Source organism: Cetorhinus maximus, unplaced genomic scaffold (assembly GCF_964194155.1).
Source record: "Cetorhinus maximus unplaced genomic scaffold, sCetMax3.hap1.1 HAP1_SCAFFOLD_727, whole genome shotgun sequence".
Classification (NCBI taxonomy): domain Eukaryota; kingdom Metazoa; phylum Chordata; class Chondrichthyes; order Lamniformes; family Cetorhinidae; genus Cetorhinus; species Cetorhinus maximus.
The window spans coordinates 87,720-113,258 of NW_027596669.1; the positions used below are offsets into that span (position 1 = coordinate 87,720).

Sequence of the window (25,539 nt, forward strand, 5' to 3'; positions counted from 1 at the left end):
TGGCAGTCCGCCAGTAGGAGGCAGTGGTCAGAGAAGAACACCGGCTTGACCTCGGTGGATCTGACTGTGAATGCACGGGACACAAACAGGAAGTCTATCCTGGAACGAATGGACCCGTCTGGCCGCGACCAGGTGTATCTACGCTGCGCTCCGTCTGCAGGGTTGCTGAAGACGTCGTGCAGCTTGGCATCCTTAACTGTTTCCATCAGGGATCTGGACGTAGCGTCCAATCTGCTTCCGGCCCTGCCGGATCGTCCAGCCGCATCGATGATGCAGTTGAAGTCCCCGCCCAGAATGACCGGCCTGGAGGTCGCCAGCAGCAGTGGGAGCTGCTGAAAAACCTCCAGCCGCTCAGCCCCTTGTGCCGGGCCGTACACGTTAATTAACCGGAGTGGAGCGTTCTTGTACATTACGTCTGCTACCAGGAGTCGCCCGCCCACCACCTCCTTGACCTCGGAGACGGTGAAGTTGCCTCCCCGCAGCAGAATACCCAGGCCGGAGGAACGAGAGTCGTTTCCGCCCGACCAGATCGATGGCCCGTGGGACCACCATCGTGACCATTGCCTGTAGGAGCTGAGGTGCGGTATCGCACACTCCTGCAGAAACAACAGGTCAGCTTTGACCTTGGCTAGGTAGTCCAAGGTCGCAACACATCGCGTAGTAGATTTAATGCTACGCACATTTATGGATACAATCTTTAAACCCATTTTAAAGCATTTATTCTCCTACCAAACCCACTGTCTCTGAGAGTCCCAGACCTTTAGTCTGCTCCTTCATACCCGTAGTGAGCTCAAATTCCTTCACTTTGGATGGGCTGAGGTAGATCTCCTTGGCCGTGTTCTGTTCCAGTGGCATCTGGAGGTTCACGTAGCGAGCGGATTTTGAGATGACCTTTGCTGGAGAAGCTTCTCCAAAACTCACCCCCTCTGGGGTGTTGCTGTTCCCGGCTTCCTGGAGCTGGGGTGCGATGATTGCCTCACTGCTCCCAGATTCCAGGGGCTGTGGTGCACTGGCCTCCTCAGGTTGCAGGCAAAGTTGGGGTGCGCTGGTCTCCTTGTTGTCTCCAATTTTCTGGAGCTCGGGTGTCTCGTCCTCCAACGCCCTGGAGCTTTGCCGCCTCTTCTGTCGGTGCCGCTCTGGCACTTCATCATCCGAAGAGCTGCTGCCCTTGTCATCCGTGTCGGATGGGAGACGCCTCTTGCCGCTTCTCTGGGAAACGCCTTTGCTTCTTCTTCGCTCCCTCTTACTTTTCTTGTTCTTCACCGTCCGCCACTCCCCCTGCTGCTTTTCCACTGCTGCCTCCTCCTCCATTGATTCGTTGTCCTGAGGACTGGAAGGTTCAGGGGGTAGTGCTGTTGATTGGCTCTCTGTTGCCTCAATCTCTTTCTCCACCTTGTCTCTCTCTGTGTCCTCCTTTGTCCCGTTGAGCTCCCTGGGGGCCTTGGTGGTTGGAGTGACACGAAACATTTCTTCTGCTTCCCCGTGGTCGGCTTTGGCTGCCTGTGCGTAAGTACGGCAGCGTTTGGGGCAGGTCCTGTAGAGGTGACTTGCCTCGCCACACAGGTTGCAGCACTTGGCCTGTTTGCAGTCTTTTGTCTGGTGCCCTTCCTGTTTGCAGATCTTGCAGAGGGAGGCGCTGCAGTTGGCCGCCACATGACCAGCCTTGCCGCATGAGCGACAATGCTTGGGTTGCCCAGCGTAGACCAGGTAGCCACGGTTTCCCCCGATAGCGAAACTGGAAGGAGGGTGGAAAATGGCTCCCTTACCATCGGTCTTTAGCGTGACCTTAAACAGGCGTTTGCCTGTCCAGATCCCCAAGTCGTCTCGAATCTCAGTGCCGCTCCCCACCTTATCGAAGTACCTGGTGAGGAAGGTGACCACGTCGGCGACAGGGACGAAGGGGTTGTACACATGCACCATCACCTCACGTTCCCGTTGCAACGGCAGAGAAAAGTGCGGCTCCGCCGTCAGGATCTTCATCTCCGGCAGGTCTCTCTTCTCCTCGAACACCCTCAGGAGCCGGACGCAGTCTGCCACCCGCTTGAACGTCACGTCAAAATAACCGCCTTTGCGGGAGTCGTGCAGGGTGAAGATCTCCGTAGCTTGGAAGCCGCACGCCTTCAACAGGATCCTCCTGGTGAAGAAGCCCCGATCCATAGGTGATCCTCCTTCGCTGTGGTTCACCGTGACTCGGACGGTGATAGGTAACCCACGGTATGGATTTCGATTGCGATTGGTTATAGCCCTTCCATCCCGACCTTGCCTTGGTAGGACCATGGTGTCGCCCCTGCAACACTTGATCTTAGCCAAAAGGCCGAGAAGCGATTCCATTTGCCTTCCTTGTTACCTGCTGTACCTGCATACTAGCTTTCAGCGATTCGTGCGCGAGGACACCCAGATCCCTCTGTGCTGAAGCATTTCTGAAGTTTCTCTCCATTTGAATAATAAGTCGCCTTTTTATTCTTCTGACCAAAATGGATAACCGCACACTTATTAAACTTATTTAACTTAGTTAAACTCCATCTGCCAAATTTTGGCCCATTCACCTAACCTGTCCATATCCATTTGTAAATTTCTTATTTCTTCATTGCAACTTACTTTCCCACCTATTTTGGTGTCATCTGCAAATTTAGCTATAGTACCTTCTACTCCTGAATCCAAGTAAATAGTTGGGGCCCGAGGACCGAACCCTGTGGCACCCCACTAGTTACAGCTTGGCATCCACAAAAGACCCATTTATCTTGACTCTCTGCTTTCTGTTGGTTAGCCAATCCTCTATCCAAGCTAATATATTACCCTTAGCTGCGTGTGATCTTATCTTGTGTATTAATCTTTTGTGCGGCACCTTATCAAATGCCTTCTGGAAGTCCAGACATACTACATCTACAGGATCCCCGTTATCCACTTTGCTTGTCACATCTTCAAAGAACTCTAGCAAATTAGTCAAACACGATTTACTCTTCGTAAAGCCATGCCGACTCTGAGGGATTGCATTTTGACTTGCATTTTAGGAAGGTAGTGGAGGCATTGGAGAGAGTGCAGAAGAGGTTTACGAGTTTGGTTCCAGGGGCGAGGAAGTTGAGTTATGAAGTAAGATTGGAGAAGTTGGGACTGTATTCCTTGGGGAAAAGAAGTCTGAGAGGAGACTTGATAGAGGTATTGAAAATCATGAGGGGTCTGGAGAGAGTAGATAGGGAGAAACTGTTTGCACCGGGGCAAGGATCGAGAAGGAGAGGGCACAGGTTTAAAGTAACTGGCAAAAGAAGCAAAAGCGATAGGAGCAGCGAGCGGTCAGGGTCTGGAATGCACCACCTGATAGCGCGGCGGAGGCAGGTTCAATTGAAGAGGGAATGAGATGATTATTTGAAAAGAAAGCATGTGCCGGGTTACGTGGAGAAGGCAGGAGAAAGGCACGAGGTGAAATGTTCACCGGGAGAGCTGGTGCAGGCACGACGGGCGGAATGGGCTCCTTGTGCAATGTAAGGATTGTGTGAATGTGGATGTAGAGGTTTCGGAGTAGCTGTGTAAAGTGTGTGAGCTTTGAGGTGTGAGTTTTGATTGTTGCTGTGTCAGCAGCAGCAGCGGCAGCGGCAGCAGAGAGCTGGTTTAAAATGTTGTGAGGCGAAAGGTACAGCTGAGAGAGTGTTTGAGAGGTGTATTTGCAAGTGAAAGCTGTTTTTGTATAAGTGAGGTAGAGTGTTTGTGAGATGAGAGTGCTGTCTGTGAGTGTTGGGTGAGCGTGCGTGTTTTTTGTGTGTAGCTGCTGCGGGTGAGTGAGTGAGAGAGAGAGAGAGAGAGAGAGAGAAAGAAAGAAAGTTGGATAAAAACAAAAAGCTAAAAGCTACTGCGGATGCTGGAAATCCAAAACAAAATAAAAACAGAATTACCTGGAAAAACTCAGCAAGTCTGGCAGCATCGGCGGAGAAGAAACCAGTCAACGTTTCGAGCCCTCATGGCCCTTCAGCAGAACTGAAGCATAGTTTCAACAAGGGAGAAATATAAATTGGTTTAAGGTGGGTGGGGGGGGAAGAGACACATTGAGGGTGTAGTGTGAGCAGATAATCAAAAGATGTCAGAGACAAAAGGGTCAAAGAGGTGTTGAAGGTGGTGGTCTTTGTCTGAGAAAAGTGCTAATTAAGAATGCAAGACAGGATATTCAAAGTACAGCTCTAGTGGGGGTGGGGTGGAAAGACTAAAGACCTTTAGTCTTTCCACCCCACCCCCACTAGAGCTGTACTTTGAATATCCTGTCTTGCATTCTTAATTAGCACTTTTCTCAGACAAAGACCACCACCTTCAACACCTCTTTGACCCTTTTGTCTCTGACATCTTTTGATTATCTGCTCACACCACACCCTCAATGTGTCTCTTCCCCCCCACCCACCTTAAACCAATTTATATTTCTCCCTTGTTGAAACTATGCTTCAGTTCTGCTGAAGGGCCATGAGGGCTCGAAACGTTGACTGATTTCTTCTCCGCCGATGCTGCCAGACTTGCTGAGTTTTTCCAAAGAAAGTTGGATTTTGGAACATGTACATGTTGAGAAGTAAAGAAAGCAGATGTTTGTAAGAAAACTATTTTTAGCATTGAAAATCCCCTGGAAAGGGGAGGGTGCACCGTTCCCAGAGATACTGCAATACCGGGTCGATGCGTGGAGTGGACGGAGCAAGCCCCTATTCCATCTCCCTGCTCCAAAAATCAATTTAATATATGGTCCCCAGATAAGGGACGTATCAGATATTAAACTGATAAGAACAGATTTTTTTTTTTTTTTTTTTTTTATTGTAAAAATATACTTTATTCATAAAAATCTTCAATCACATTCAAAACCATTTCAAAAACAACATTACAAGGGTACAATCCAGGTTAAACTTTTACAAAATGTATCACCAGGTGCATCAGTACAAACAATATTACAGTCATTTACAGCCTTTCATTTTGATCTGTACAGCCCGAGGGGCTCTAAACAGTTCCCAGTCTCTCGGTGCGCTGTGGTAGAAAGGTCTTAGACAGCGACCCTTCCCCATTGCGCCTTTGCGGCAGCTGCCCCAAGCTTTAGTGCTGATAAGAACAGATTTTTTTTTTTTTTTTTTTGTAAAAATATACTTTATTCATAAAATATCTTCAATCACATTCCAAACCATTTCAAAAACAACATTACAAGGGTACAATCCAGGTTAAACTTTTACAAAATGTATCACCAGGTGCATCAGTACAAACAATATTACAGTCATTTACAGCCTTTCATTTTGATCTGTACAGCCCGAGGGGCTCTAAACAGTTCCCAGTCTCTCGGTGCGCTGTGGTAGAAAGGTCTTAGACAGCGACCCTTCCCCATTGCGCCTTTGCGGCAGCTGCCCCAAGCTTTAGTGCGTCCCTCAGCACGTAGTCCTGGACTTTGGATTGTGCCAGTCCGCAACAATCGGTCGGGGACAACTCTTTGTGCTGGAAGACCAACAAGTTTCGGGCAGACCAAAGCGCCTCTTTCACCGAGTTGATGATCCTCCAGCTGCAGTCGATGTTTGTCTCGGTGTGTGTCCCTGGGAACAGCCCGTAGAGCACAGAGTCCTGTGTCACAGAACTGCTCGGGATGAACCTCGACAGCAACCACTGCATCTCTCTCCAGACTTTCTTTGCAAAGGCACAATCCACAAGGAGGTGAACAACGGTCTCTTCCCCACCACAGCAACCTCGAGGGCATCGTGCAGAGGGGGTGAGACTCCTGGCGTGTAGGAAGGATCTGACGGGGAGGGCCTTTCTCACCACCAGCCAAGCTACGTCTTGGTGCTTGTTGGAAAGTTCTGGCGATGAGGCATTCTGCCAAATGACTTTGACAGTCTGCTCGGGGAACCATCCCACAGGGTCCACCCTCTCCTTATCCCTCAGGGCCTCTAGGACGTTACGTGCTGACCACTGCCTGATGGACTTGTGGTCAAAGGTGTTTTTCTGCATAAATTTTTCCACCAGGGACAGGTGGTACGGCACGGTCCAACTACTTGGAGCGTTCCGCGGCAGCGTGGCCAGACCCATCCTTCGCAACACCGGGGACAGGTAGAACCTCAGCACGTAGTGACACTTGGTGTTTGCGTACTGAGGGTCTACGCACCGCTTGATGCAGCCGCACACAAAGGTGGCCATCAGTATGAGGGCGATGTTGGGCACGTTTTTTCCCCCTTTATCTGGAGGCTTGTACATCGCGTCCCTGCAGACACGATCCATTTTCGACCTCCAGATAAAGCGGAAGATGGCTCGAGTGATCGCCATCGCGCAGGAGTGTGGAATGGGCCAGACCTGCGCCACGTACAGCAACAGCGAGAGTACCTCACACCTGATGACCAGGTTCTTACCCGCAATGGAGAGGGAGCGTCGCTCCCACATGCCCAGTTTCCTTTTCACCATAGCCACTCGCTCCTTCCAGTTTCTAACGCATGCCCCGGTCCCTCCGAACCATATCCCCAGCACCTTCAGGCCGTCAGCCCTGACAGTGAAGGGGACAAAGGATCGGTCAGCCCACTTCCCAAAGAACATGGCCTCGCTCTTCCCACGATTTACCTTGGCTCCCGAGGCCAGTTCGAACTGGTCGCAGACGTGCATCAGTCTGCGCACCGACAGCGGATCCGAGCAGAAGACGGCGACGTCGTCCATGTACAGGGAGGCTTTTACCTGAGTGCCTCCACTGCCTGGGATCGTCACTCCTCTTATGCCCGGATCCTTCCTGATGGACTCGGCAAAGGGTTCTATGCAGCACACAAAAAGGACAGGCGAGAGAGGGCAGCCCTGCCTGACTCCAGATTTAATCGGAAAGCTATCTGTTTCCCACCCATTGATTGAGACTGCGCTACTGATGTTAGTGTAGAGCAGTTGGATCCAATTTCGAATTCCCTCCCCAAACCCCATTTTGGAGAGCACATCCCCCATGTAGGTGTGCGATATTCTGTCAAAGGCCTTCTCCTGATCCAAGCTGATGAGGCAGGTATCCACACCCCTGTCCTGTACATAGGCAATCGTATCCCTGAGCAGCGCCAGGCTGTCAGAGATCTTCCTGCCTGGCACAGAGCAGGTCTGGTCAGGGTGAATCACCAATTCCAGAGTGGATTTGACCCGGTTGGCGATGACCTTGGACAGAATCTTATAGTCCATATTCAACAGTGAAATGGGTCGCCAATTTCTAATTTCCTCCCTTTCCCCCTTGTGCTTGTAGATGAGGGTGATGATGCCTTTCCTCATGGATTCTGACATGCTGCCGGCCAGGAGCATACTCTCGTACACTTCTAGCAGGTCTGGGCCGATCAAGTCCCACAGAGCCGAATACAACTCCGCCGGCAGGCCGTCGCTTCCGGGGGTTTTACTCTTCTCGAAGGACTCGAGGGCCTTAGTCAGTTCGTCAGGGGTTAGCGGTTTGTCTAGGCTCTCCCGAGTACTGTGGTCTAGGACCTCCGTGATAGAGGACAGGAAGGACTGGGAGGCCGTGCTGTCCGTGGGCTTCACGTCATACAGTCCGGCATAAAAGGATTTGCTGATCCTCAGAATGTCGGACCGTGATGACTTTACTGAGCCGTCTTCTTCCTTCAGGCTGCTGATCACAGAGCGCTCTCTGTGTACCTTTTGGAAGAAGAAACGTGAGCACGTCTCATCCTGCTCCACGGAGCGGACTCTGGAACGGAAGATGATCTTGGAGGCCTCCGAGGCAAAGTGCGAGGCTTGCTGGCCCTTCACCTCTTGGAGCTCCTCCTTGACATCGACCCCCATCGACCGCAGCCGGAGCAGATTCTGCATCTTTTCCTGGAGTCGGGACATTTCCCTCTGTTCCTTTCTAGCTTTCTGGGTGCCTTTGAGGATGAAAAACCTCTTGATGCTTCCCTTGATCACTTCCCACCAGTGTGTCAGGGACTCAAAGAGGGGTTTCACGGTTCTCCAACCTTTGTAATCCCTCTTGAGCTCCTCAATGTTCTCTGGGGTCAGCAGTTGCACATTTAGCTTCCATGCCCCCCTGCCCACCCTCAGGTCTTCCTCCAAGTGGCAGTCCGCCAGTAGGAGGCAGTGGTCAGAGAAGAACACCGGCTTGACCTCGGTGGATCTGACTGTGAATGCACGGGACACAAACAGGAAGTCTATCCTGGAACGAATGGACCCGTCTGGCCGCGACCAGGTGTATCTACGCTGCGCTCCGTCTGCAGGGTTGCTGAAGACGTCGTGCAGCTTGGCATCCTTAACTGTTTCCATCAGGGATCTGGACGTAGCGTCCAATCTGCTTCCGGCCCTGCCGGATCGTCCAGCCGCATCGATGATGCAGTTGAAGTCCCCGCCCAGAATGACCGGCCTGGAGGTCGCCAGCAGCAGTGGGAGCTGCTGAAAAACCTCCAGCCGCTCAGCCCCTTGTGCCGGGCCGTACACGTTAATTAACCGGAGTGGAGCGTTCTTGTACATTACGTCTGCTACCAGGAGTCGCCCGCCCACCACCTCCTTGACCTCGGAGACGGTGAAGTTGCCTCCCCGCAGCAGAATACCCAGGCCGGAGGAACGAGAGTCGTTTCCGCCCGACCAGATCGATGGCCCGTGGGACCACCATCGTGACCATTGCCTGTAGGAGCTGAGGTGCGGTATCGCACACTCCTGCAGAAACAACAGGTCAGCTTTGACCTTGGCAAGGTAGTCCAAGGTCGCAACACATCGCGTAGTAGATTTAATGCTACGCACATTTATGGATACAATCTTTAAACCCATATTAAAGCATTTATTCTCCTACCAAACCCACTGTCTCTGAGAGTCCCAGACCTTTAGTCTGCTCCTTCATACCTGTAGTGAGCTCAAATTCCTTCACTTTGGATGGGCTGAGGTAGATCTCCTTGGCCGTGTTCTGCTCCAGTGGCATCTGGAGGTTCACGTAGTGAGCGGATTTTGAGATGACCTTTGCTGGAGAAGCTTCTCCAAAACTCACCCCCTCTGGGGGGTTGCTGTTCCCGGCTTCCTGGAGCTGGGGTGCGATGATTGCCTCACTGCTCCCAGATTCCAGGGGCTGTGGTGCACTGGCCTCCTCAGGTTGCAGGCAAAGTTGGGGTGCGCTGGTCTCCTTGTTGTCTCCAATTTTCTGGAGCTCGGGTGTCTCGTCCTCCAACGCCCTGGAGCTTTGCCGCCTCTTCTGTCGGTGCCGCTCTGGCACTTCCTCATCCGAAGAGCTGCTGCCCTTGTCATCCGTGTCGGATGGGAGACGCCTCTTGCCGCTTCTCTGGGAAACGCCTTTGCTTCTTCTTCGCTCCCTCTTACTTTTCTTGTTCTTCACCGTCCGCCACTCCCCCTGCTGCTTTTCCACTGCTGCCTCCTCCTCCATTGATTCGCTGTCCTGAGGACTGGAAGGTTCAGGGGGTGGTGCTGTTGATTGGCTCTCTGTTGCCTCAATCTCTTTCTCCACCTTGTCTCTCTCTGTGTCCTCCTTTGTCCCGTTGAGCTCCCTGGGGGCCTTGGTGGTTGGAGTGACACGGAACATTTCTTCTGCTTCCCCGTGGTCGGCTTTGGCTGCCTGTGCGTAAGTACGGCAGCGTTTGGGGCAGGTCCTGTAGAGGTGACTTGCCTCGCCACACAGGTTGCAGCACTTGGCCTGTTTGCAGTCTTTTGTCTGGTGCCCTTCCTGTTTGCAGATCTTGCAGAGGGAGGCGCTGCAGTTGGCCGCCACATGACCAGCCTTGCCGCATGAGCGGCAATGCTTGGGTTGCCCAGCGTAGACCAGGTAGCCACGGTTTCCCCCGATTGCGAAACTGGAAGGAGGGTGGAAAATGGCTCCCTTACCATCGGTCTTTAGCGTGACCTTAAACAGGCGTTTGCCTGTCCAGATCCCCAAGTCGTCTCGAATCTCAGTGCCGCTCCCCACCTTATCGAAGTACCTGGTGAGGAAGGTGACCACGTCGGCGACAGGGACGAAGGGGTTGTACACATGCACCATCACCTCACGTTCCCGTTGCAACGGCAGAGAAAAGTGCGGCTCCGCCGTCAGGATCTTCATCTCCGGCAGGTCTCTCTTCTCCTCGAACACCCTCAGGAGCCGGACGCAGTCTGCCACTTGCTTGAACGTGACGTCAAAATAACCACCTTTGCGGGAGTCGTGCAGGGTGAAGATCTCCGTAGCTTGGAAGCCGCACGCCTTCAACAGGATCCTCCTGGTGAAGAAGCCCCGATCCATAGGTGATCCTCCTTCGTCGCTGTGGTTCACCGTGACTCGGACGGTGATAGGTAACCCACGGTATGAATTCGGATTGCGATTGGTTTTCGCCCTTCCATCCCGACCTTGCCATGGCAGGACCATGGTGTCGCCCCTGCAACACTACACTTGATCTTAGCCAAGAGGCCGAGAAGCGATTCCATTTGCCTTCCTTGTTACCTGCTGTACCTGCATACTAGCTTTCAGCGATTCGTGCGCGAGGACACCCAGATCCCTCTGTGCTGAAGCATTTCTGAAGTTTCTCTCCATTTGAATAATAAGTCGCCTTTTTATTCTTCTGACCAAAATGGATAACCGCACACTTATTAAACTTATTTAACTTAGTTAAACTCCATCTGCCAAATTTTGGCCCATTCACCTAACCTGTCCATATCCATTTGTAAATTTCTTATTTCTTCATTGCAACTTACTTTCCCACCTATTTTGGTGTCATCTGCAAATTTAGCTATAGTACCTTCTACTCCTGAATCCAAGTAAATAGTTGGGGCCCGAGGACCGAACCCTGTGGCACCCCACTAGTTACAGCTTGGCATCCACAAAAGACCCATTTATCTTGACTCTCTGCTTTCTGTTGGTTAGCCAATCCTCTATCCAAGCTAATATATTACCCTTAGCTGCGTGTGATCTTATCTTGTGTATTAATCTTTTGTGCGGCACCTTATCAAATGCCTTCTGGAAGTCCAGACATACTACATCTACAGGATCCCCGTTATCCACTTTGCTTGTCACATCTTCAAAGAACTCTAGCAAATTAGTCAAACACGATTTACTCTTCGTAAAGCCATGCCGACTCTGAGGGATTGCATTTTGACTTGCATTTTAGGAAGGTAGTGGAGGCATTGGAGAGAGTGCAGAAGAGGTTTACGAGTTTGGTTCCAGGGGCGAGGAAGTTGAGTTATGAAGTAAGATTGGAGAAGTTGGGACTGTATTCCTTGGGGAAAAGAAGTCTGAGAGGAGACTTGATAGAGGTATTGAAAATCATGAGGGGTCTGGAGAGAGTAGATAGGGAGAAACTGTTTGCACCGGGGCAAGGATCGAGAAGGAGAGGGCACAGGTTTAAAGTAACTGGCAAAAGAAGCAAAAGCGATAGGAGCAGCGAGCGGTCAGGGTCTGGAATGCACCACCTGATAGCGCGGCGGAGGCAGGTTCAATTGAAGAGGGAATGAGATGATTATTTGAAAAGAAAGCATGTGCCGGGTTACGTGGAGAAGGCAGGAGAAAGGCACGAGGTGAAATGTTCACCGGGAGAGCTGGTGCAGGCACGACGGGCGGAATGGGCTCCTTGTGCAATGTAAGGATTGTGTGAATGTGGATGTAGAGGTTTCGGAGTAGCTGTGTAAAGTGTGTGAGCTTTGAGGTGTGAGTTTTGATTGTTGCTGTGTCAGCAGCAGCAGCGGCAGCGGCAGCAGAGAGCTGGTTTAAAATGTTGTGAGGCGAAAGGTGCAGCTGAGAGAGTGTTTGAGAGGTGTATTTGCAAGTGAAAGCTGTTTTTGTATAAGTGAGGTAGAGTGTTTGTGAGATGAGAGTGCTGTCTGTGAGTGTTGGGTGAGCGTGCGTGTTTTTTGTGTGTAGCTGCTGCGGGTGAGTGAGTGAGAGAGAGAGAGAGAGAGAGAGAGAAAGAAAGAAAGTTGGATAAAAACAAAAAGCTAAAAGCTACTGCGGATGCTGGAAATCCAAAACAAAATAAAAACAGAATTACCTGGAAAAACTCAGCAAGTCTGGCAGCATCGGCGGAGAAGAAACCAGTCAACGTTTCGAGCCCTCATGGCCCTTCAGCAGAACTGAAGCATAGTTTCAACAAGGGAGAAATATAAATTGGTTTAAGGTGGGTGGGGGGGGAAGAGACACATTGAGGGTGTAGTGTGAGCAGATAATCAAAAGATGTCAGAGACAAAAGGGTCAAAGAGGTGTTGAAGGTGGTGGTCTTTGTCTGAGAAAAGTGCTAATTAAGAATGCAAGACAGGATATTCAAAGTACAGCTCTAGTGGGGGTGGGGTGGAAAGACTAAAGACCTTTAGTCTTTCCACCCCACCCCCACTAGAGCTGTACTTTGAATATCCTGTCTTGCATTCTTAATTAGCACTTTTCTCAGACAAAGACCACCACCTTCAACACCTCTTTGACCCTTTTGTCTCTGACATCTTTTGATTATCTGCTCACACCACACCCTCAATGTGTCTCTTCCCCCCCACCCACCTTAAACCAATTTATATTTCTCCCTTGTTGAAACTATGCTTCAGTTCTGCTGAAGGGCCATGAGGGCTCGAAACGTTGACTGATTTCTTCTCCGCCGATGCTGCCAGACTTGCTGAGTTTTTCCAAAGAAAGTTGGATTTTGGAACATGTACATGTTGAGAAGTAAAGAAAGCAGATGTTTGTAAGAAAACTATTTTTAGCATTGAAAATCCCCTGGAAAGGGGAGGGTGCACCGTTCCCAGAGATACTGCAATACCGGGTCGATGCGTGGAGTGGACGGAGCAAGCCCCTATTCCATCTCCCTGCTCCAAAAATCAATTTAATATATGGTCCCCAGATAAGGGACGTATCAGATATTAAACTGATAAGAACAGATTTTTTTTTTTTTTTTTTTTTTATTGTAAAAATATACTTTATTCATAAAAATCTTCAATCACATTCAAAACCATTTCAAAAACAACATTACAAGGGTACAATCCAGGTTAAACTTTTACAAAATGTATCACCAGGTGCATCAGTACAAACAATATTACAGTCATTTACAGCCTTTCATTTTGATCTGTACAGCCCGAGGGGCTCTAAACAGTTCCCAGTCTCTCGGTGCGCTGTGGTAGAAAGGTCTTAGACAGCGACCCTTCCCCATTGCGCCTTTGCGGCAGCTGCCCCAAGCTTTAGTGCTGATAAGAACAGATTTTTTTTTTTTTTTGTAAAAATATACTTTATTCATAAAAATCTTCAATCACATTCAAAACCATTTCAAAAACAACATTACAAGGGTACAATCCAGGTTAAACTTTTACAAAATGTATCACCAGGTGCATCAGTACAAACAATATTACAGTCATTTACAGCCTTTCATTTTGATCTGTACAGCCCGAGGGGCTCTAAACAGTTCCCAGTCTCTCGGTGCGCTGTGGTAGAAAGGTCTTAGACAGCGACCCTTCCCCATTGCGCCTTTGCGGCAGCTGCCCCAAGCTTTAGTGCGTCCCTCAGCACGTAGTCCTGGACTTTGGATTGTGCCAGTCCGCAACAATCGGTCGGGGACAACTCTTTGTGCTGGAAGACCAACAAGTTTCGGGCAGACCAAAGCGCCTCTTTCACCGAGTTGATGATCCTCCAGCTGCAGTTGATGTTTGTCTCGGTGTGTGTCCCTGGGAACAGCCCGTAGAGCACAGAGTCCTGTGTCACAGAACTGCTCGGGATGAACCTCGACAGCAACCACTGCATCTCTCTCCAGACTTTCTTTGCAAAGGCACAATCCACAAGGAGGTGAACAACGGTCTCTTCCCCACCACAGCCACCTCGAGGGCATCGTGCAGAGGGGGTGAGACTCCTGGCGTGTAGGAAGGATCTGACGGGGAGGGCCTTTCTCACCACCAGCCAAGCTACGTCTTGGTGCTTGTTGGAAAGTTCTGGCGATGAGGCATTCTGCCAAATGACTTTGACAGTCTGCTCGGGGAACCATCCCACAGGGTCCACCCTCTCCTTATCCCTCAGGGCCTCTAGGACGTTACGTGCTGACCACTGCCTGATGGACTTGTGGTCAAAGGTGTTTTTCTGCATCAATTTTTCCACCAGGGACAGGTGGTACGGCACGGTCCAACTACTTGGAGCGTTCCGCGGCAGCGTGGCCAGACCCATCCTTCGCAACACCGGGGACAGGTAGAACCTCAGCACGTAGTGACACTTGGTGTTTGCGTACTGAGGGTCTACGCACCGCTTGATGCAGCCGCACACAAAGGTGGCCATCAGTATGAGGGCGATGTTGGGCACGTTTTTTCCCCCTTTATCTAGAGGCTTGTACATCGCGTCCCTGCAGACACGATCCATTTTCGACCTCCAGATAAAGCGGAAGATGGCTCGAGTGATCGCCATCGCGCAGGAGTGTGGAATGGGCCAGACCTGCGCCACGTACAGCAACAGCGAGAGTACCTCACACCTGATGACCAGGTTCTTACCCGCAATGGAGAGGGAGCGTCGCTCCCACATGCCCAGTTTCCTTTTCACCATAGCCACTCGCTCCTTCCAGTTTCTAACGCATGCCCCGGTCCCTCCGAACCATATCCCCAGCACCTTCAGGCCGTCAGCCCTGACAGTGAAGGGGACAAAGGATCGGTCAGCCCACTTCCCAAAGAACATGGCCTCGCTCTTCCCACGATTTACCTTGGCTCCCGAGGCCAGTTCGAACTGGTCGCAGACGTGCATCAGTCTGCGCACCGACAGCGGATCCGAGCAGAAGACGGCGACGTCGTCCATGTACAGGGAGGCTTTTACCTGAGTGCCTCCACTGCCTGGGATCGTCACTCCTCTTATGCCCGGATCCTTCCTGATGGACTCGGCAAAGGGTTCTATGCAGCACACGAAAAGGACAGGCGAGAGAGGGCAGCCCTGCCTGACTCCAGATTTAATGGGAAAGCTATCTGTTTCCCACCCATTGATTGAGACTGCGCTACTGATGTTAGTGTAGAGCAGTTGGATCCAATTTCGAATTCCCTCCCCAAAGCCCATTTTGGAGAGCACATCCCCCATGTAGGTGTGCGATATTCTGTCAAAGGCCTTCTCCTGATCCAAGCTGATGAGGCAGGTATCCACACCCCTGTCCTGTACATAGGCAATCGTATCCCTGAGCAGCGCCAGGCTGTCAGAGATCTTCCTGCCTGGCACAGAGCAGGTCTGGTCAGGGTGAATCACCAATTCCAGAGCGGATTTGACCCGGTTGGCGATGACCTTGGACAGAATCTTATAGTCCACATTCAACAGTGAAATGGGTCGCCAATTTCTAATTTCCTCCCTTTCCCCCTTGTGCTTGTAGATGAGGGTGATGATGCCTTTCCTCATGGATTCTGACATGCTGCCGGCCAGGAGCATACTCTCGTACACTGCTAGCAGGTCTGGGCCGATCAAGTCCCACAGAGCCGAATACAACTCCGCCGGCAGGCCGTCGCTTCCGGGGGTTTTACTCTTCTCGAAGGACTCGAGGGCCTTAGTCAGTTCGTCAGGAGTTAGCGGTTTGTCCAGGCTCTCCCGCGTACTGTGGTCTAAGACCTCCGTGATAGAGGACAGGAAGGACTGGGAGGCCGTGCTGTCCGTGGGCTTCACGTCATACAGTCCGCCATAAAAGGATTTGCTGATCCTCAGAATGTCGGACCGTGATGACTTTACTGAGCCGTCTTCTTCCTTCAGGCTGCTGATCACAGAGCGCTCTCTGTGTACCTTTTGGAAGAAGAAACGTGAGCACGTCTCATCCTGCTCCACGGAGCGGACTCTGGAACGGAAGATGATCTTGGAGGCCTCCGAGGCAAAGTGCGAGGCTTGCTGGCCCTTCACCTCTTGGAGCTCCTCCTTGACATCCACCCCCATCGACTGCAGCCGGAGCAGATTCTGCATCTTTTCCTGGAGTCGGGACATTTCCCTCTGTTCCTTTCTAGCTTTCTGGGTGCCTTTGCGGATGAAAAACCTCTTGATGTTTCCCTTGATCGCTTCCCACCAGTGTGTCAGGGACTCAAAGAGGGGTTTCACGGTTCTCCAACCTTTGTAATCCCTCTTGAGCTCCTCAATGTTCTCTGGGGTCAGCAGTTGCACATTTAGCTTCCATGCCCCCCTGCCCACCCTCAGGTCCTTCTCCAAGTGGCAGTCCGCCAGTAGGAGGCAGTGGTCAGAGAAGAACACCGGCTTGACCTCGGTGGATCTGACTGTGAATGCGCGGGACACAAACAGGAAGTCTATCCTGGAACGAATGGACCCGTCTGGCCGCGACCAGGTGTATCTACGCTGCGCTCCGTCTGCAGGGTTGCTGAAGACGTCGTGCAGCTTGGCATCCTTAACTGTTTCCATCAGGGATCTGGACGTAGCGTCCAATCTGCTGCCGGCCCTGCCGGCGAGTGTTGGGTGAGAGTGCGTGTTTTTTGTGTGTAGCTGCTGCGGGTGAGTGAGTGAGAGAGAGAGAGAGAGAGAGAGAGAGAAAGAAAGAAAGTTGGATTTTGGAACATGTACATGTTGAGAAGTAAAGAAAGCAGATGTTTGTAAGAAAACTATTTTTAGCATTGAAAATCCCCTGGAAAGGGGAGGGTGCACCGTTCCCAGAGATACTGCAATACCGGGTCGATGCGTGGAGTGGACGGAGCAAGCCCCTATTCCATCTCCCTGCTCCAAAAATCAATTTAATATATGGTCCCCAGATAAGGGACGTATCAGATATTAAACTGATAAGAACAGATTTTTTTTTTTTTTTTGTAAAAATATACTTTATTCATAAAATATCTTCAATCACATTCAAAACCATTTCAAAAACAACATTACAAGGGTACAATCCAGGTTAAACTTTTACAAAATGTATCACCAGGTGCATCAGTACAAACAATATTACAGTCATTTACAGCCTTTCATTTTGATCTGTACAGCCCGAGGGGCTCTAAACAGTTCCCAGTCTCTCGGTGCGCTGTGGTAGAAAGGTCTTAGACAGCGACCCTTCCCCATTGCGCCTTTGCGGCAGCTGCCCCAAGCTTTAGTGCGTCCCTCAGCACGTAGTCCTGGACTTTGGATTGTGCCAGTCCGCAACAATCGGTCGGGGACAACTCTTTGTGCTGGAAGACCAACAAGTTTCGGGCAGACCAAAGCGCCTCTTTCACTGAGTTGATGATCCTCCAGCTGCAGTTGATGTTTGTCTCGGTGTGTGTACCTGGGAACAGCCCGTAGAGCACAGAGTCCTGTCTCACAGAGCTGCTCGGGATGAACCTCGACAGCAACCACTGCATCTCTCTCCAGACTTTCTTTGCAAAGGCACAATCCACAAGGAGGTGGACAACGGTCTCTTCCCCACCACAGCCACCTCGAGGGCAACGTGCAGAGGGGGTGAGCTTCCTGGCGTGTAGGAAGGATCTGACGGGGAGGGCCTTTCTCACCACCAGCCAAGCTACGTCTTGGTGCTTGTTGGAAAGTTCTGGCGATGAGGCATTCTGCCAAATGACTTTGACAGTCTGCTCGGGGAACCATCCCACAGGGTCCACCCTCTCCTTATCCCTCAGGGCCTCTAGGACGTTACGTGCTGACCACTGCCTGATGGACTTGTGGTCAAAGGTGTTTTTCTGCATCAATTTTTCCACCAGGGACAGGTGGTACGGCGCGGTCCAACTACTTGGAGCGTTCCGCGGCAGCGTGGCCAGACCCATCCTTCGCAACACCGGGGACAGGTAGAACCTCAGCACGTAGTGACACTTGGTGTTTGCGTACTGAGGGTCTACGCACCGCTTGATGCAGCCGCACACAAAGGTGGCCATCAGTATGAGGGCGATGTTGGGCACGTTTTTTCCCCCTTTATCTAGAGGCTTGTACATCGCGTCCCTGCGGACACGATCCATTTTCGACCTCCAGATAAAGCGGAAGATGGCTCGAGTTATCGCCGTCGCGCAGGAGTCTGGAATGGGCCAGACCTGCGCCACGTACAGCAACAGCGAGAGTACCTCACACCTGATGACCAGGTTCTTACCCGCAACGGAGAGGGAGCGTCGATCCCACATGCCCAGTTTCCTCTTCACCATAGCCACTCGCTCCTTCCAGTTTCTAACGCATGCCCCGGTCCCTCCGAACCATATCCCCAGCACCTTCAGGCCGTCAGCCCTGACAGTGAAGGGGACAAAGGATCGGTCAGCCCAGTTCCCAAAGAACATGGCCTCGCTATTCCCACGATTTACCTTGGCTCCCGAGGCCAGTTCGAACTGGTCGCAGATGTGCATCAGTCTGCGCACCGACAGCGGATCCGAGCAGAAGACGGCGACGTCGTCCATGTACAGGGAGGCTTTTACCTGAGTGCCTCCACTGCCTGGGATCGTCACTCCTCTTATGCCCGGATCCTTCCTGATGGACTCGGCAAAGGGTTCTATGCAACACACGAAAAGGACAGGCGAGAGAGGACAGCCCTGCCTGACTCCAGATTTGATCGGGAAGCTATCTGTTTCCCACACAATGATTGACACTGCGCTACTGATGTTAGTGTAGAGCAGTTGGATCCAATTTCGAATTCCCTCCCCAAACCCCATTTTGGAGAGCACATCCCCCATGTAGGTGTGCGATATTCTGTCAAAGGCCTTCTCCTGATCCAAGCTGATGAGGCAGGTATCCACACCCCTGTCCTGTACATAGGCAATCGTATCCCTGAGCAGCGCCAGGCTGTCAGAGATCTTCCTGCCTGGCACAGAGCAGGTCTGGTCAGGGTGAATCACCAATTCCAGAGCGGATTTGACCCGATTGGCGATGACCTTGGACAGAATCTTATAGTCCACATTCAACAGTGAAATGGGTCGCCAATTTCTAATTTCCTCCCTTTCCCCCTTGTGCTTGTAGATGAGGGTGATGATGCCTTTCCTCATGGATTCTGACATACTACCGGCCAGGAGCATTCTCTCGTACACTCCTAGCAGGTCTGGCCCGATCAAGTCCCACAGAGCCCAATACAACTCCGCCGGCAAGCCGTCGCTTCCGGGGGTTTTATTCTTCTCGAAGGACTCGAGGGCCTTAGTCAGTTCGTCAAGAGTTAGCGGTTTGTCCAGGCTCTCCCGCGTACTGTGGTCTAAGACCTCCGTGATAGAGGACAGGAAGGACTGGGAGGCCGTGCTGTCCGTGGGCTTCACGTCATACAATCCGGCATAAAAGGATTTGCTGATCCTCAGAATGTCGGACCGTGATGACTTTACTGAGCCGTCTTCTTCCTTCAGGCTGCTGATCACAGAGCGCTCTCTGTGTACCTTTTGGAAGAAGAAACGTGAGCACGTCTCATCCTGCTCCACGGAGCGGACTCTGGAACGGAAGATGATCTTGGAGGCCTCCGAGGCAAAGTGCGAGGCTTGCTGGCCCTTCACCTCTTGGAGCTCCTCCTTGACATCGACCCCCATCGACTGCAGCCGCAGCAGATTCTGCATCTTTTTCTGGAGTCGGGACATTTCCCTCTGTTCCTTTCTAGCTTTCTGGGTGCCTTTGAGGATGAAAAACCTCTTGATGCTTCCCTTGGTCACTTCCCACCAGTGTGTCAGGGACTCAAAGAGGGGTTTCACGGTTCTCCAACCTTTGTAATCCCTCTTGAGCTCCTCAATGTTCTCTGGGGTCAGCAGTTGCACATTTAGCTTCCATGCCCCCCTGCCCACCCTCAGGTCTTCCTCCAAGTGGCAGTCCGCCAGTAGGAGGCAGTGGTCAGAGAAGAACACCGGCTTGACCTCGGTGGATCTGACTGTGAATGCACGGGACACAAACAGGAAGTCTATCCTGGAACGAATGGACCCGTCTGGCCGCGACCAGGTGTATCTACGCTGCGCTCCGTCTGCAGGGTTGCTGAAGACGTCGTGCAGCTTGGCATCCTTAACTGTTTCCATCAGGCATCTGGACGTAGCGTCCAATCTGCTGCCGGCCCTGCCGGCGAGTGTTGGGTGAGAGTGCGTGTTTTTTGTGTGTAGCTGCTGCGGGTGAGTGAGTGAGAGAGAGAGAGAGAGAGAGAGAGAAAGAAAGAAAGTTGGATTTTGGAACATGTACATGTTGAGAAGTAAAGAAAGCAGATGTTTGTAAGAAAACTATTTTTAGCATTGAAAATCCCCTGGAAAGGGGAGGGTGCACCGTTCCCAGAGATACTGCAATACCGGGTCGATGCGTGGAGTGGACGGAGCAAGCCCCTATTCCATCTCCCTGCTCCAAAAATCAATTTAATATATGGTCCCCAGATAAGGGACGTATCAGATATTAAACTGATAAGAACAGATTTTTTTTTTTTTTTTTGTAAAAATATACTTTATTCATAAAATATCTTCAATCACATTCCAAACCATTTCAAAAACAACATTACAAGGGTACAATCCAGGTTAAACTTTTACAAAATGTATCACCAGGTGCATCAGTACAAACAATATTACAATCATTTACAGCCTTTCATTTTGATCTGTACAGCCCGAGGGGCTCTAAACAGTTCCCAGTCTCTCGGTGCGCTGTGGTAGAAAGGTCTTAGACAGCGACCCTTCCCCATTGCGCCTTTGCGGCAGCTGCCCCAAGCTTTAGTGCGTCCCTCAGCACGTAGTCCTGGACTTTGGATTGTGCCAGTCCGCAACAATCGGTCGGGGACAACTCTTTGTGCTGGAAGACCAACAAGTTTCGGGCAGACCAAAGCGCCTCTTTCACTGAGTTGATGATCCTCCAGCTGCAGTTGATGTTTGTCTCGGTGTGTGTCCCTGGGAACAGCCCGTAGAGCACACAGTCCTGTCTCACAGAGCTGCTCGGGATGAACCTCGACAGCAACCACTGCATCTCTCTCCAGACTTTCTTTGCAAAGGCACAATCCACAAGGAGGTGAACAACGGTCTCTTCCCCACCACAGCCACCTCGAGGGCAACGTGCAGAGGAGGTGAGCTTCCTGGCGTGTAGGAAGGATCTGACGGGGAGGGCCTTTCTCACCACCAGCCAAGCTACGTCTTGGTGCTTGTTGGAAAGTTCTGGCGATGAGGCATTCTGCTAAATGACTTTGACAGTCTGCTCGGGGAACCATCCCACAGGGTCCACCCTCTCCTTATCCCTCAGGGCCTCTAGGACGTTACGTGCTGACCACTGCCTGATGGACTTGTGGTCAAAGGTGTTTTTCTGCATCAATTTTTCCACCAGGGACAGGTGGTACGGCGCGGTCCAACTACTTGGAGCGTTCCGCGGCAGCGTGGCCAGACCCATCCTTCGCAACACCGGGGACAGGTAGAACCTCAGCACGTAGTGACACTTGGTGTTTGCGTACTGAGGGTCTACGCACCGCTTGATGCAGCCGCACACAAAGGTGGCCATCAGGATGAGGGCGATGTTGGGCACGTTTTTTCCCCCTTTATCTAGAGGCTTGTACATCGCGTCCCTGCGGACACGATCCATTTTCGACCTCCAGATAAAGCGGAAGATGGCTCGAGTGATCGCCGTCGCGCAGGAGTCTGGAATGGGCCAGACCTGCGCCACGTACAGCAACAGCGAGAGTACCTCACACCTGATGACCAGGTTCTTACCCGCAATGGAGAGGGAGCGTCGCTCCCACATGCCCAGTTTCCTCTTCACCATAGCCACTCGCTCCTTCCAGTTTCTAACGCATGCCCCGGTCCCTCCGAACCATATCCCCAGCACCCTCAGGCCGTCAGCCCTGACAGTGAAGGGGACAAAGGATCGGTCAGCCCAGTTCCCAAAGAACATGGCCTCGCTCTTCCCACGATTTACCTGGGCACCCGAGGCCAGTTCGAACTGGTCGCAGATGTGCATCAGTCTGCGCACCGACAGCGGATCCGAGCAGAAAACGGCGACGTCGTCCATGTACAGGGAGGCATTTACCTGAGTGCCTCCACTGCCTGGGATCGTCACTCCTCTTATGCCCGGATCCTTCCTGATGGACTCGGCAAAGGGTTCTATGCAACACACGAAAAGGACAGGCGAGAGAGGACAGCCCTGCCTGACTCCAGATTTAATCGGAAAGCTATCTGTTTCCCACCCATTGATTGACACTGCGCTACTGATGTTAATGTAGAGCAGTTGGATCCAATATCGAATTCCCTCCCCAAAGCCCATTTTGGAGAGCACATCCCCCATGTAGGTGTGCGATATTCTGTCAAAGGCCTTCTCTTGATCCAAGCTGATGAGGCAGGTATCCACACCCCTGTCCTGTACATAGGCAATCGTATCCCTGAGCAGCGCCAGGCTGTCAGAGATCTTCCTGCCTGGCACAGAGCAGGTCTGGTCAGGGTGAATCACCAATTCCAGAGCGGATTTGACCCGATTGGCGATGACCTTGGACAGAATCTTATAGTCCGCATTCAACAGTGAAATGGGTCGCCAATTTCTAATTTCCTCCCTTTCCCCCTTGTGCTTGTAGATGAGGGTGATGATGCCTTTCCTCATGGATTCTGACATACTACCGGCCAGGAGCATACTCTCGTACACTCCTAGCAGGTCTGGCCCGATCAAGTCCCACAGAGCCCAATACAACTCCGCCGGCAAGCCGTCGCTTCCGGGGGTTTTACTCTTCTCGAAGGACTCGAGGGCCTTAGTCAGTTCGTCAGGAGTTAGCGGTTTGTCCAGGCTCTCTCGCGTACTGTGGTCTAAGACCTCCGTGATAGAGGACAGGAAGGACTGGGAGGCCGTGCTGTCCGTGGGCTTCACGTCATACAGTCCGGCATAAAAGGATTTGCTGATCCTCAGAATGTCGGACCGTGATGACTTTACTGAGCCGTCTTCTTCCTTCAGGCTGCTGATCACAGAGCGCTCTCTGTGTACCTTTTGGAAGAAGAAACGTGAGCACGTCTCATCCTGCTCCACGGAGCGGACTCTGGAACGGAAGATGATCTTGGAGGCCTCCGAGGCAAAGTGCGAGGCTTGCTGGCCCTTCACCTCTTGGAGCTCCTCCTTGACATCGACCCCCATCGACTGCAGCCGCAGCAGATTCTGCATCTTTTTCTGGAGTCGGGACATTTCCCTCTGTTCCTTTCTAGCTTTCTGGGTGCCTTTGAGGATGAAAAACCTCTTGATGCTTCCCTTGATCGCTTCCCACCAGTGTGTCAGGGACTCAAAGAGGGGTTTCACGGTTCTCCAACCTTTGTAATCCCTCTTGAGCTCCTCAATGTTCTCTGGGGTCAGCAGTTGCACATTTAGCTTCCATGCCCCCCTGCCCACCCTCAGGTCTTCCTCCAAGTGGCAGTCCGCCAGTAGGAGGCAGTGGTCAGAGAAGAACACCGGCTTGACCTCGGTGGATCTGACTGTGAATGCACGGGACACAAACAGGAAGTCTATCCTGGAACGAATGGACCCGTCTGGCCGCGACCAGGTGTATCTACGCTGCGCTCCGTCTGCAGGGTTGCTGAAGACGTCGTGCAGCTTGGCATCCTTAACTGTTTCCATCAGGGATCTGGACGTAGCGTCCAATCTGCTGCCGGCCCTGCCGGCGAGTGTTGGGTGAGAGTGCGTGTTTTTTGTGTGTAGCTGCTGCGGGTGAGTGAGTGAGAGAGAGAGAGAGAGAGAGAGAAAGAAAGAAAGTTGGATTTTGGAACATGTACATGTTGAAAAGTAAAGAAAGCAGATGTTTGTAAGAAAACTATTTTTAGCATTGAAAATCCCCTGGAAAGGGGAGGGTGCACCGTTCCCAGAGATACTGCAATACCGGGTCGATGCGTGGAGTGGACGGAGCAAGCCCCTATTCCATCTCCCTGCTCCAAAAATCAATTTAATATATGGTCCCCAGATAAGGGACGTATCAGATATTAAACTGATAAGAACAGATTTTTTTTTTTTTTGTAAAAATATACTTTATTCATAAAATATCTTCAATCACATTCCAAACCATTTCAAAAACAACATTACAAGGGTACAATCCAGGTTAAACTTTTACAAAATGTATCACCAGGTGCATCAGTACAAACAATATTACAGTCATTTACAGCCTTTCATTTTGATCTGTACAGCCCGAGGGGCTCTAAACAGTTCCCAGTCTCTCGGTGCGCTGTGGTAGAAAGGTCTTAGACAGCGACCCTTCCCCATTGCGCCTTTGCGGCAGCTGCCCCAAGCTTTAGTGCGTCCCTCAGCACGTAGTCCTGGACTTTGGATTGTGCCAGTCCGCAACAATCGGTCGGGGACAACTCTTTGTGCTGGAAGACCAACAAGTTTCGGGCAGACCAAAGCGCCTCTTTCACCGAGTTGATGATCCTCCAGCTGCAGTTGATGTTTGTCTCGGTGTGTGTCCCTGGGAACAGCCCGTAGAGCACAGAGTCCTGTCTCACAGAACTGCTCGGGATGAACCTCGACAGCAACCACTGCATCTCTCTCCAGACTTTCTTTGCAAAGGCACAATCCACAAGGAGGTGGACAACGGTCTCTTCCCCACCACAGCCACCTCGAGGGCAACGTGCAGAGGGGGTGAGCTTCCTGGCGTGTAGGAAGGATCTGACGGGGAGGGCCTTTCTCACCACCAGCCAAGCTACGTCTTGGTGCTTGTTGGAAAGTTCTGGCGATGAGGCATTCTGCCAAATGACTTTGACAGTCTGCTCGGGGAACCATCCCACAGGGTCCACCCTCTCCTTATCCCTCAGGGCCTCTAGGACGTTACGTGCTGACCACTGCCTGATGGACTTGTGGTCAAAGGTGTTTTTCTGCATCAATTTTTCCACCAGGGACAGGTGGTACGGCGCGGTCCAACTACTTGGAGCGTTCCGCGGCAGCGTGGCCAGACCCATCCTTCGCAACACCGGGGACAGGTAGAACCTCAGCACGTAGTGACACTTGGTGTTTGCGTACTGAGGGTCTACGCACCGCTTGATGCAGCCGCACACAAAGGTGGCCATCAGTATGAGGGCGATGTTGGGCACGTTTTTTCCCCCTTTATCTAGAGGCTTGTACATCGCGTCCCTGCGGACACGATCCATTTTCGACCTCCAGATAAAGCGGAAGATGGCTCGAGTTATCGCCGTCGCGCAGGAGTCTGGAATGGGCCAGACCTGCGCCACGTACAGCAACAGCGAGAGTACCTCACACCTGATGACCAGGTTCTTACCCGCAACGGAGAGGGAGCGTCGATCCCACATGCCCAGTTTCCTCTTCACCATAGCCACTCGCTCCTTCCAGTTTCTAACGCATGCCCCGGTCCCTCCGAACCATATCCCCAGCACCTTCAGGCCGTCAGCCCTGACAGTGAAGGGGACAAAGGATCGGTCAGCCCAGTTCCCAAAGAACATGGCCTCGCTCTTCCCACGATTTACCTTGGCTCCCGAGGCCAGTTCGAACTGGTCGCAGATGTGCATCAGTCTGCGCACCGACAGCGGATCCGAGCAGAAGACGGCGACGTCGTCCATGTACAGGGAGGCTTTTACCTGAGTGCCTCCACTGCCTGGGATCGTCACTCCTCTTATGCCCGGATCCTTCCTGATGGACTCGGCAAAGGGTTCTATGCAACACACGAAAAGGACAGGCGAGAGAGGACAGCCCTGCCTGACTCCAGATTTGATCGGGAAGCTATCTGTTTCCCACCCATTGATTGAGACTGCGCTACTGATGTTAGTGTAGAGCAGTTGGATCCAATTTCGAATTCCCTCCCCAAAGCCCATTTTGGAGAGCACATCCCCCATGTAGGTGTGCGATATTCTGTCAAAGGC

The 25,539-nt window shown here is 51.8% G+C and overlaps 2 non-coding genes and 3 pseudogenes across 2 annotated transcripts; all 5 read right to left on the reverse strand.

Moving 5' to 3' along the window:
• Nucleotides 1-4,606: 4,606 nt before the first annotated feature.
• LOC144674618 (U2 spliceosomal RNA) lies at nucleotides 4,607-4,794 on the reverse strand. Its single transcript, XR_013574599.1, has one exon. It is a non-coding gene; the product is annotated as a U2 spliceosomal RNA (small nuclear RNA).
• Nucleotides 4,795-12,631: 7,837 nt separating this feature from the next.
• LOC144674619 (U2 spliceosomal RNA) lies at nucleotides 12,632-12,819 on the reverse strand. Its single transcript, XR_013574600.1, has one exon. It is a non-coding gene; the product is annotated as a U2 spliceosomal RNA (small nuclear RNA).
• A 3,653-nt stretch (nucleotides 12,820-16,472) lies between these two features.
• On the reverse strand, nucleotides 16,473-16,651 carry LOC144674622 (U2 spliceosomal RNA; annotated as a pseudogene).
• Nucleotides 16,652-19,997: 3,346 nt separating this feature from the next.
• On the reverse strand, nucleotides 19,998-20,177 carry LOC144674623 (U2 spliceosomal RNA; annotated as a pseudogene).
• A 3,344-nt stretch (nucleotides 20,178-23,521) lies between these two features.
• LOC144674624 (U2 spliceosomal RNA) lies at nucleotides 23,522-23,698 on the reverse strand (annotated as a pseudogene).
• Between the last annotated feature and the right edge of the window lie 1,841 nt (nucleotides 23,699-25,539).